We start from the raw sequence: 13,535 nt of genomic DNA on the forward strand, positions 1-13,535 counted from the left end.
TTTATAAAAATTTTTTATTAGAATATAGTTGATTTACAATGTTGTGTTGTTTTATTTTTATTAATCCTAGCTTAATAGTACTTATACCCCCCCAAAAAATTAAGCATATTCAAGGACATTGGCTAAAGAAAAAAACAAAACAAAACTGTAGAGTGATAGGCAATCTCATAGTCTGAGTTTCATAGAAAATAAAACCTGAGGCAAAACTTAGGTGCTAGAACCTGTTTCTCCATATCTTCAACCTGGGCTGGCCTTTTTAACTTTCATTAGCCTATAGAATGTGACAAAACAATTTTGTACCAATTTAGACTGCAAGAGGCCTTGCATGCTTCTGTGCGCTCTCTGTCTCTCTCTGTCTCTCTCTCTCTCCCTCTCTCTCCCTCTCTCTCCAAACCCTTGCCTCTCTATGTGAACAGACGAGGGCTAGCTTGGTGTCTGATGACCCAGTTGTCCTAATTCTGTACCAGCCAACAACCAACCAACTGCAAGAAGCAGCATCACTTCCTTGATCTACTGCTGACTGTATATGCATAAGTGTGCCCAGCCAAGACTAGAATAACCATAACTATTCAATTCAGCCCAGCCTAAATTGCTAATCCACTGAATCAAGGGCTAAGTACATAACTGTTGTTTTAAGCTACTAAACTTTAGAGTAGCTTTTATGCAGCATTTTATGCAACTATTTTATGCAGCAACAACTGACAGAGTGATCTTGCAAGTGAGGAGAACCTGAAAATGTTCATATTTTTTAAAATCCAGGGCACTCTAAATGTGCAGCCTTGCCTATGCATTGTATCTTCGAACTGAAAAGTGTTGCTGCAAATTCGTTTTCTAATTAGTCAAATTCCAACATAATGAGTTTTCCAAAAATCTTTCTTTTAAAAGTAATACATGATACTGGCAAGAAGCCTTGATTGCTTTTTGTACTGGAAGTGTTAATAACCTGTTCCCTTGCTTTTCATTCATTATTGCTTAATTTCCTGTGCAGTGGGTGGATTTTTTTTTATAACAATGAAACCTGATGGAAATGTTTACTTAAATCTGTCATCCCAAACAATGGACATATGTTACCAGTCTTATAGGCAGAGAGAAATTGCTCTCCATCTCTAGGAAAAATACTCATTTGAAGAACTATGACTTACTTAAAGCTGTAACACAGGCCTAATGGAAGCATTATTAGGAATTTGAATCATAATTGCTCCAGTATTTTCAGAATACAGTTGAAAGTTTTCCTTTTGCTTTAGAACTATGTGATGAGGTTTGTACTTCTGACCTCTGGCTGGGTGAGAAAAATGAAGAACAATCATGTTAAGACCCAATTAAAGGCAGACACCTTAAAGTGTTCTTCCTAATTAGTTCTAGGTAAGTACTTAAAGACGGAAGAGGAGTGCTATAAACAGCTGCTCAGAAATGTAAGTATCAGAGTCAAGCTCTATATTTTTCACTTCATAGCATAGCAAAATATGTAAGTGGATTTTTATTAACTCAGCAACAAAGTTGATACAAATTACACTGAAGTGTTTGCATCTCAATCTTGCTTCACATCAGGGTGTCTCAGTCTTGGCACTATTGACATTTGGGGCCAAGTAATGCTTCGTGTGGAGGCTGTCCTGTGCACTGTGGGATGGTGCGCAGAATCTCTGGCTAGTACCAGCTAGATGCCAGTAGCCCCTCTGCACAATTGTGACAACCAGAAATGTCTCCAGACATTGTCAGATGTCCCCTGTGACATAAAAGTACCCCTCATTCAGAATCACTGCTCCAAATCAATATCTTTATGTGGTCCCTAGGGTTATGTTGTGGTTCTTTGAGGGCTGCTGCAGAAAATTATGGGGAAACCAAATAAGTAAAACCCCAGTTTCCCCAGTTCTACTTCAACCAGAGATGCTCTAGCTTTGTTTGTTCGTGTAGTAAGCCAGGTTTTATTGGACAATCTGAAAATAAACTGATGCTAAATCAAAAGTTTTTATTTAAATCCCTCTAAATCTGATGTTAGTACAAAGATTCAGATACTGGTAACTAAAAATCACTTTTCTAAAAAAGGTATCTAAAAAGTATGCAAAAACCTATCATATTCTAACACTGTTGGTTATCCACCTTATGAGAAAATCTTTGGTCATGTAATAACCGTGAGAGCAACATCATTTATAGTCAGTAGCTCTAAGAATAAATATAGCCACTTCTTAAGAATTTGAGCTGTGATTCCTATCCTGAAAAGGGATGCCACTGGTCACAAAATAGGCTGATCAAGAGAGTATAGAGGGTTAGCAAACCCATTACAACTGCTACCTACTACATATTACCAGAAAAAATATATTAACGAAGTGAGAGAGTGGCATTGACATATATGCACTATCAAATGTAAAATAGCTAGCTAGTGGGAAGTAGCCACATAACACAGAGAGATCAGCTCGGTCCTTTGTGACCACCTAGACGGGTGGGATAAGGAGGGTGAGAGGGAAATGCAAGAAGGAGGGGATATGGAGATATATGTATACGTATAGCTGACTCACTTTGTTATACAGCAGAAACTAACACATTGTAAAGCAATTATACTCCAAAAAATACGTTAAAAAAAATTAAAACACATTCTCTTGTCCTGACTCAGAAGAATTAAAATACTAGTTTCTACAGTGAAATTCAATCTTATGTGAGCCACAAACCTCTTTTCCAAATGACATTTTATACAGAATCTTAATATACAAAACAGATAAAAGAGGAGTTTTACAGAGTGAAGCAGAAAGTTATGGGCCCAGGGGCTTGGCCAGGCACTTACGCTAAGCGCAAGGTTGGAAGATTAAATCTCTACAGAAATACAGAAATGAATGATCTATATGTACACTTATATATCCATATGATGGCTACAATCATTATAAGGTGTTACATATAGAATGGGCCAGTCTGCTCTGCTAGAGTTGCACACCCATACTCTACATGTGTATTTGATTTTCTATAAAGCTTTGCAATTATTTTTTTGTGAATTTTCCTGTTTCATTACACATCACAATATTTGAGCAGTGTTCCCAGGGGAGCACACATAATTAGTCAACCACCATCTACTTAGTGCTATGTGTATTCAGATAATATCTGATCCCTAGTTGACACCATTCTTTCTGGTTATAAAATCAAACTCTGTTCTTTATAATAAAAATAGCAAAGCTAAAATTATTCTTGAGTGCCCAATTTTTATTTTATTAAGGTATAATTTACATAGAATGAAACATGGTTCTTAAGTGTTTAGTTTGACAAGTTTTGACAATTGACTAGGGCTGTGTAGCCATGTAACCACCACCCAAAATAATATAGAGAACATTGTCATTACCCCAGAAAATTCCCCTGTGCCCCTTTCTAGTCAAATTCTTCCCCAGAAGCAAGCACTTTCTGAATTCACTCACCAAAAATTAGTTTTGATTTCTCTAGACTTCATATAAGTGGATTCATACAGTACATATTCTTCGGGGTCCATTTTTCCCGTTGTTACAATGTCTGTAAAATTTACTCGTGTTGTTTCATGTGTTGGTAATTGGCCCCTTTTTATTACTAAGTATCAATAATATTGAAAGGCTTCATACATCCTTAAAAAATTCTCTTCATGCACTGATTTGTGTGTGTACAAGACACATTTTAAAAATGTAAGATCTTTACCAAAGTGGGCTTTTTGAGCAATTTTCATTCAGATATAGTCTTCATATGATAAACACTCATTTGAAGTTAATCTAGAACAGAGAGAGGGTCTTTGCTTGTTAAGTTGCTTTTGTTTTCCAAAAGCATTTCAAAGTCATGATTTTCAAAAATACAGACACAGCACCTGTGCTTAGCAATTTACCACTGCTAACACGATCATCAGCTTTTAAGGCAATTAGCTGTGTAAAAATAATCCACATCAAAGAAAAGAGCCAAGTTCACAGTAGTCAGTCTTCAAAAGCATTTCTCTTTTGTATGACAAGAATGATGTGGGTTTAATCAATAGATGTACCTGATGAGAAAAATTCTACCTCCTTGAACTTTGGGGGTGAAAATTATTTTAACATATCGTTTGGAACTGCTATAAATTTCTTAGTGATAAAATGTGATTGAAACCACATAGGTTTATAGGAACAATCTGAGTGTTATTTTGGGAATACTAATCTAAATATTAATGTTGACAATGTCCACATATTTAAATTGGTCTCTGGGTACATTCATTTTAAGTCAGTTGGCCAAAAAATAAATGCTATCTTCCAGGCCCAAAGCTACTACAAGTCCTTAAAGATCAATGAATCATGGTTAATGACATATATCTATAAATTTATTACATGTTATTTTTTAGTTGCAGTTTTTTCTCTGCCCAATTACTCAGGGTAATTAAATTAAACAGAAAGAAGAGATCCAAGAGTAATTTAGTATATGTTCCCGACTTTAAAAATCCCTGCTTGCTTAGTTTTCCAAGGAATTTGGGTAAGTTAAACACAGTTTGTGTATGTATACAAAGAAAGCACAGTCTTTCTCGAGAGTAACAAAGCATGAAGAGAGATTACTGGAGAGGAGAAGAAAACCAAATATTGCTAGAGACAGCACAAATTTTGCAAGTTGGATGAAACTAGAGTAAATTATTTTTTAAAGCTTTCTCTCCCTCTTACAAAAGAAGATTTATCTCCCTCTTATAAAATGGAGAAACTGGTAAAGGTACATATGTCTAATTTCAATATCCAGAAAACAATACCATCAGGTACATTTTCTAAAGCTCACTGGGGCTGAAAGACAAATCTTTGTTTGCATAGTTTAAGTCCCATTTTTGTCTTGCTCTGAGAACATATATTTAAGTCATTGAATTCTTAATTATAAATTAAGAAGATATTACTTCACTAGATTCTAAACATTTGAAACCTTCTGTATAACTGTCATCTTAGCAGTAAAATATTCTCCTCCCCACAAATTCTTAATCTCATAGTCTATCTATATATATATCTGTCTATCTATCTATCTATCTATCTATCTATCTATCTATCTATCTATTTCTATCAATAGATATAGACAAAACCAATTATATTAGCTATTGCTACCTAACCTTCTTAGAACCTAGTGGCTTGAAATAACAATAATTTATTATTTGTCAGGAGTTTACAGGTGGCTGGGTGGTTTGGCTGATAAGACCTAGGCTCAGCAGAGCTCACCTGTGTGTCTGCGGTCTGGCACGTGTCATCTAGATGGTTCTGATGATCTTTGTTGGACCCTCTCACATATCTGAACCTTGGTCATACTGAGCCAGACCAGCTCCATGTATCTCTCATCCTCCAGCAAGCTGGCATGGGCATGTTGTCATAGTGAACACAGAGGACCAAGAGTAAAAGTGGAAATGCACAAACGATTTTTCAAGCCTTTACATGCCCCATGTTTGCTAATGTCCCATTGACCAAAGCAAGTCACATGACCAAGCCTTGGGGAGACATTACCAAAGTGGGTAGATACAGGAGAGAGTAAGAAAGGGACCTGAGAACCTCAGTGGAGAAACTCTGGAAGCCTGAAAGAATTCTCAGAGAGTGAAATAGAGAAATAAATGCTCCAAACTCTAGGAGCTTTGCTTAGTGGTTCCCTTAGCTTAGAATGCTCTCATTTGATCCCTCTCATTCATTCCAACTAAGTTTAAATGACCTTTCTTGAAGAGGTCTTGCCTCATTACCCTAATTAAAGACACTCTTTCCCCCTTACGACTTTTTACTTAGCACTAACTACCAATAATGAAATAAGAATATATAATAATATTATTTATTTTCCTTCTTTTTTAATTTATTTTTTGGCTGTTTGGGTCTTCATTGCTGCTCGCAGGCTTTCTCTAGCTGTGGCAAGAGGGGGCTACTCTTCATTGTGGTGTGCGGGCTTCTCATTGGGGTGGCTTCTCTTGTTGCGGAGCACAGGCTCTAGGCGCAAAGGCTTCAGTAGTTGCAGCATACGGGCTCAGTAGTTGCGGCATGTGGGCTCAGCAGTTGTGGTTCGCAGGCTTTGTTGCTCCATGGCATGTGGGATCTTCCCAGACCAGGGATCAAATCCGTGTCCCCTTCATTGGCAGGCGGATTCTTTATCACTGAGCCACCAGGGAAGTCCTTATTTTCCTTCTTGACTATTGACTGCTTCTTCTTCCCCACTAGAGTGTCCATTCCAATGATGCTGGGCTGGCTCATACCAGCTCATAAGAACCTACTGTTACATTTCCAGGAATTTTGTGAGTCAGTTGATATCATGTTGGTAATTTGAAATCAATGATAGCAAGAATATTTACTCCTAGAAAGTGGCATAAAGTACAAAGCAGGTCTTTGATTTGGAGAAAGGAGTACAGGGAGAAGGAAATGCTAAACACTTACCAGCATATACTTGTCATGCTTTCTTTGAAAGCAGTAGCTTATCTGTCTTTTTCGTCATTTCCTGAGCATCTAGCACACAGCCTTTGCATGTCAGCACTCAATAAATATTTGTTGAATAAGTGAATGAATTCGTACATTAATAGACAAGTAAGTGAATGAATGAATGAATGTATAAATGTCACATGGCTGATAGGTAGAAAGTGGGTCTAAATTGCAGGCTTTCTGCGTCCTACTTTTCTGAGGGCTCTAATAATCTTGTACTGTTGAGAATCTCAACCTACTGTACTCCTACCACTACACTAAAGTGGGTCTTGACTTGCCCCAGTACAGTCCTCCATGTCTGTAATTATAATAACCTCCTTTGGCCCAGAACTTGACCTTGCAGACCTGGGTACCATAGCTGGTATAACTCAATTATCTGCAACTGCTCTCCCCCAAGCCATCCTCATACCATGATGTGTTATGATGTATTTTCTGCTCACCTGGCCACTATAGCCTGGGTAAATTCCAGATTCTGCCTAATTTCCTTCTTGTTCTATGGAGACTTTTTATGTTCACATTTCCACAGGAGACTCACAACCTGATGATCTGTTATTTCCTAAGTATGTCTTGCATTCTTCCATGCTTTCAATCTCCACTACCACGACCCAGTCTCAGCCACTGTTCTCTCTCACCAAGACTGCTACATTGCCCTCCTGACTGATCTCACCCCATCCACTATTGCCCTCTTCCATCCACTCACCACTTTGGGGCCAGAGAGATCATGTTACACTCCTATTACCCCAACTTCCACTCACCTCCCCCTCACTTAAAAGGTTTCTCAGACTTCCTCTTTGCCTCAGAAGGAAGTTGTCTCTCTCTAAGAGGGCCAGCAAAGCCTGCATCCTTTGACCCCTACCTTTCTCTCTTGCTCTTGAACTGGGGTCTTTTTGTTCCAGCCCCTGGAGCCTTCTTTTAGGCTCATATCTTGCCATTCTCCCTCTCTTTCCAGGCCCTTTGCACATGCTATTCTCTCCATCTCTCATCCTCTTCCTCTACTTCTCCCCTGCTTCCATTAACTCCTACTCCTTCCTCATCCTGCATCACCATGATTGACTTTGCCTTCCTGGTTGGGTCCAGTAGCAACTCTAACGTTCTTCTAGCACCATGTATCTCAGTTTCTAAAGCATTAATGATAGGTGCTGTTCGTAGTAGGGTCTGTCTTATTAATTTGTATGAGTATTTGGTTGCTCTCCATTTCTCTTTTGTTCTGTCTCTCTCCAACTGTATTACAGAATAGGTGAATAAATGACAAAATGCCACAGAGATCAATATAACTGGGTTCTCAATTATAAGTGGTCTATAAGTGGAGAAATATCTCATTTTATATTTTCTCACGGGACAACAAGACTATGCAAGAAGCAGATTACTCTGATTTCCTTCTGTTCCACTGGTTTCCAGCCTTTGGTATAAATACTCAGTATATGCTAATCTCACCCAAGCACAGCTCAATCCACTGCTTTCCAGTTTGTACCACCCTTGTTACAATGAAATCTCTCTTCTAGGTTCTTCAGAACCCCAATTTTGCCAAGTCCATACATCTTTGTCATTTCTTATCTTTTACCACCTTTTATAGCATTTGACACCATTTGTTATCTTCTCCCTTTTTTTCACTTAAAAAATTAATTGTGGTAAAATACACATAAAATAAAATTTACCATCTTAATCATTTTTTTATGAGTATGAACAGCCAATTTTTTACAAAGGGTCAAAGAATTGAATAAGTTGATATACAAATGACAAGCTTATGAGAACATGTTCAACATCATTAATTATCAAGCAAAGCAATTAAAACCACAATAAAATGCCATTTCCTTCACTAGAAAACTTAACAATAATATATTTTTTTATTTTACTTATTTTTTATTTTTTTTCACACACACACACTGTATTTTATTTTTACAAGAGATAAATAGACTGACACCAAGCATTGTAAATGGATGACCACAACAAAAGCAACAATGATTGCAGTTACCAAACACGAAACACACTCATACTAGGTCATAATACTGACACTCAGTCCAGTAATCCTACACTGTAACAGCTCCTTTACTTTGCAGTGAAAATTAATTTGTATATTTTTTGCCTCTGAGTCCTTGTGGGATTTTTTGTTTTAATTCAAACAGAAAGTCACAAAACTTATAATCATCCTCATCCGTTCACTCAGTCCTTAATCATTTTTAAGTGTACCGTTCAGTAGCATTAAATATATTCACATTGTTGTGCAACAAATCTCCAGAACTTTTTCATCCTGCAAAACTGAAACTCAATATCCATTCAACAACTTCCCATCTCACCTCCCTGCAGCCCTTGGCAACCACTATTCTACTTTCTGTTTCTATAAATTTGACTACTTTAGATACCCATGATAAGTAGAATCTTACAGTATTTGTATTCCCTTCTTTTAGAAATTATTTCCTCCTTTGCCTTTTACAATATCAGACTGGTCTCTCACAATTTCTTCTACACCCTCTCTCCAACGTTCTCCTTCTCTCCCTGGTATTTCCCTTCCTGTGATAGTTTGGGTTTCCTGAGACAAGAATTTGTGTGCAGGTAGTTTACTCCAGAGGTGATCCTAGGAAACCATGGTATGGAGTGGGGAAGCGAGACAGGGAAGACAAGAGCTGGTAAAATGTACCTTATCAATAGAAATGCATCACCATTTGGGGCAACTGGAGATCTGTCCCACTGGTGGCTCTGAGAAACAGTGTAGGACACAGCTCAGAGCTGCCCCAACCAAATGGGAGGAAACTGGGCATCCATCTACTGACAGCCCCCCTTCTTCCTGGCTAAGGGTTCTTCCTAGGGGGTTAACTCCATGGTGTTTCCAGACACCCCCTGCCTGGGCAACCATGTTCCACAGACAGAACGCCTCAGCTAAACAGTGCAATGTTAGCAGAGGAGATATGAGAGACACTGAAGATGTCTGCTAATGTCCTCTTTCTTTCCTTGCCCTTCTCATTCTACACATTGTCTCGGCTGATGTGTCTCATCTACATCCCAGCCTTTCATTATCTTCTATATGCTGAAAACTTCCAAATCTTTGGCCCAGAGTTTCCTCTTATGATCTAGATCCTTATATTCATCTGCTTACTAGAGCTTATGGCACCTAAAAATCATCAAAATATTCCTCCTCCCCTAGTCCTTTTTGTGGCAAATGATATACCCTCTCTCTCTGGTGACCACCTTCACCCTTAACTTGGCTAATGCAACTGACTCCCTAGGTCTCATGGGGCAGAAATTTGGCTGTCACCTTGGAGACCTCCCTCATTGTCACTTCCCAGAGCTAATCAGTTATTAGGACCTGTCAATTCTAATTCTTTCAAAGCTCTCTAATCCAACTCTTCCACCACCACTGTTGTTTTCTTAGTTCATGTTCTTACCCTCTCACCTTAGCTATTGCAAAATTCTCCAAATTTGAGCTCTCCTCCTTCAATTTAAACTTCATCCAGTCCATGACTTATGCAACAGGAAGAGGGATCTTCAACTGTAAATCTGGTCACGTCACTCCCCTCTTTAAATCTTTTGATTATGCTTGATTATAGTAGTCATTTAAAAATTATGTTTTACTTTATCAGTTACAGAGAGGCAGACTTTTTACCTTTTGCTAGTTTCTGGAGTAAACAATAGGAATTAACCATTTCTTAAATATTTGGGAGGTAATACTTGTAAAACCAGTTAGACATGAGGTGTTTTGGAAAAGGAGGTCTTTGACAACTAACTTAATTTCTTTAATTCTTACTGGTCCATTTCAATTTTCTCCACTTTGATTATGCTTGCAGTTATTTTTCTAAGAATTTGTTCATTCCATCTAGGTATTCAAATTAATAGGATAGAGTAGTTCATAAGATTCTTTTTTTTACTTTACATTTATGTGCCATGTATAGTCTTTCTAGTTACTTTATGGATCGGTATATTTGCAAATTCCACTCCTCTCCATTCAGTTTCGCCAGAAATCTGTCTTTCTGTTAAGCTTTTCAAAGAATGTTTTTTTGTTTTGCTTAATTATTAGGATTTGCTTTTATTTCTATTGTTCACAATTTCACAGATTTCTGTCATTATTTTAATATTTCCCTTGTCTTTGGTTTATTGGATTTCTTCTGCTATTTTTCATATTCTTTATTTGAACGCTTAGCTCACTTTTTTTTTTAACCATTTTTGGTTTCTTGATGTATGTATTAGAGCTATATACTTTCTTTAGGTACTTCTTTTATGTCCTTCAGAATTTGACATGTCTTATAAAAGAGAAAACTGTTTCTCTCTCTACTACACATACTTCCGATGCCAAAGGTGTGAGTTTCTTCCAACATTGACCAATTCTCTCTGACGCCAGCTCGGTATCCTACAATTCTATTCAATTTGGATACTATCTACCTGGAGTTAGCATAGGGTCACACAAGTTAAGGGCTCAGTCCCACAAGACTGTCCCCACTTCAGATACCAATCACAAGTCCAGACCTCTTATACTTTTGACCAACTGACTGTAAATCTTAGGTTCCCACAACTCCCTTCTCATGTTTGATAGTGTGCTTGAACCACCCACAATACTCAGAAAAGCACTTTACTTACTATTAACCTTTTATTGCAAAGGGATACAACTCAGGAACAGCCATATGGAAGAGATACAGAGGCCAAGGTATGAAGAAAGGGATGCAGAGCCTCCATGCTCTCTCTGTGCATGTCTCTCTCCCAGCACCTCTAAGTATTCACCAACCCAGAAGGTCTCACAATTTCTTCATTTAGGGTTTTTATGGAAGATTCATGACATAGGCATGATTGATTAAATCATCGGCCACTGGAGATTTTTTTTTTTTTTATACAGCAGGTTATTAGTTATCCATTTTATACATATTAGTGTATATATGTCAATCCCAATCTCCTAATCGGCCATTGGAGATTAACTCAACCTCTAGTCCCAAGTGGGGTTGAAATTTCCAGCCCTCTAATAACATGGTTGGTTCCCTTGGCAACCAGCCACATCCTGAGGTTATCCAAGAGCCAGCCACTAGACATCTCAGTAGCATATTCAGCAATTACAAGGGTTTTTGGAGCTGTGTGCCAGGAAATGGGACCAAAGACAAAATATATTTCTTATTATGTCACAGGAGTTTTTGTACTATTCATTTCTAATGTTTCTTAATTCTGATGTAGAGTAAAGAGATGGAAGTGTACAATCTAACCTCTTAAATCTCCGAATACTGTCAAAAGAGGAATCCCTCTTGAGGTAGATTCCATGAGAACAAAGCAAAGAGATCATAAGAAATACTGAAAGCAAAAATACCAATTTTTTTCATGTTTTTAAACATAAGTGATGCCTATTATCAATCCTCATGCCCAGATAAGGGAAGAAAAGAACTTTTGAATGAATGAAAGATGGCTGGTTAGTGACTCTAATTCATTTAAACTGTTTTCTGGGAGTATCACCTTGTTCTGGATACCAATCAGAGATAAACCTTTATGAGACTTCTTTCACTGTTTTTATTATTAAATAAAAGAATTAAAACATATTTTATCAAATAATACTTTTAGCTATTTGTCTTGATTACAGTAACCTTATCTAGTTTCATTTTATAAATGTTACATTGTTTTTCCTGCAATTAAAAAATTAAATTAAATTATATACTGGTGGTCAGATCAATTTGTTTTTAGCAATTTATGCTATTCTTTTAAATTAAATACATAAAGATAGTTTGATCATGATATCTAGTGAAATTGAAGAAATTCTTTTTAATTTTAATACATGAGTCCTATATCATTATTCTCAAAAACAGAACACCAGACACACAAACATACACACATATACAAACATATATTTCAGAGAAATGCTATGCTATCATAATCCTTGCTTTACAAATAACTTATATTTTAGATATGTTGAATGATTACAAATTAAGTAATGAGAAGCAGGATATTATTATTTTTTAATAACTTACCATAAAGTCGATAAATTTTTATCATGTTTTTAGTATATGCATTACAAAATGCATTCTGTAAGACAGATATTTCAGTATGCATCATAACATCTATTTGTATGGAAAAATGATGTCCCACTTTTTCTGACAGGTAAGATGAGTTTGGCTGATGAGTTTTAAAATGAGGTCTGGATTTGCCAATTAAGTCATTCAGGGAAGTTTTCCATGAATTAATATATAGATTTTCATTAAAAAGAATGTATTTAAGGCATGTAATGCCTCAAGACATTAGATAAAAATATTTTATTTGCAAAGGTATATAGAAGTTAGCAACATTTTGATTTTCCAAAACTTTTCAGAGTATATATCTAGTTGAAAGAGTAATAAGCTGAGTTAATAGCATTTGATTATTCTTTGTAAAACCTTTTTGCTCTTTTTCCTAGAAACTGAGATATCAAACAGCTCTAGTGATTGGGATAAAAGTACTTTTGCTAGTCTGGGGGTTTCCAATCATGAGCTCTCAGCAAAATTGAAGGAGGAGTTTGTCAAGTTCATAGCTGAGAGAATCATTAAAAGTCTCTTCTGATAGATCAATCACAATGTGATTTTGGTGTATATTTGGAAAGTTCAAATAATAAAGTGCTGTTGTTAACGCAAAACTCCTTCCAATCCTGTGTTCTTGTTTATGAGAAAAAGCTTTCACAGTGATTATATATACAAAAAGAATAGAAATAGAATCCATGATAGACCCATGTCCTTTTAGCAATAAAGAAATATTTATCTCCTTCATAAATATCCACAATATATAAATTGAGGAAAAGTCTCACTTATTAAGAAATGCACTTGAAAAAAATTTTTGCTTTTATATGAATACTTATTTATCAAAATTTGTAATAGATTTATAATGTTTTTACCAATTGTGAATTACCATTAATTACCAAAGTGTAAAAATATATTTTTAAACATAGCGACCTTTATGGTCATCAGCAACAAAATACTTTTTTCAATTTATTATACATACTTTTGGTGCTGTGAAGAATGTAGAATGAACAATAAAAACTTTTAAATATAAAATAAATTACTATAGGAAACAGTTCAGTAGGAGAACCATAATAAAAATTTGGTTTTCAGCAGTAAGAGAAATGATGTAAATTTTCTGATTATCATTGGAGAATTTCTTAAAAATGGATGATGTGGGCTTCCCTGGTGGCGCAGTGGTTGAGAGTCCGCCTGCCGATGCAGGGGA

This window comes from Neophocaena asiaeorientalis, unplaced genomic scaffold (genome assembly GCF_003031525.2).
Source record: "Neophocaena asiaeorientalis asiaeorientalis breed wild unplaced genomic scaffold, Neophocaena_asiaeorientalis_V1.1 scaffold64, whole genome shotgun sequence".
In the NCBI taxonomy this organism is placed as follows: Eukaryota; Metazoa; Chordata; class Mammalia; order Artiodactyla; family Phocoenidae; genus Neophocaena; species Neophocaena asiaeorientalis.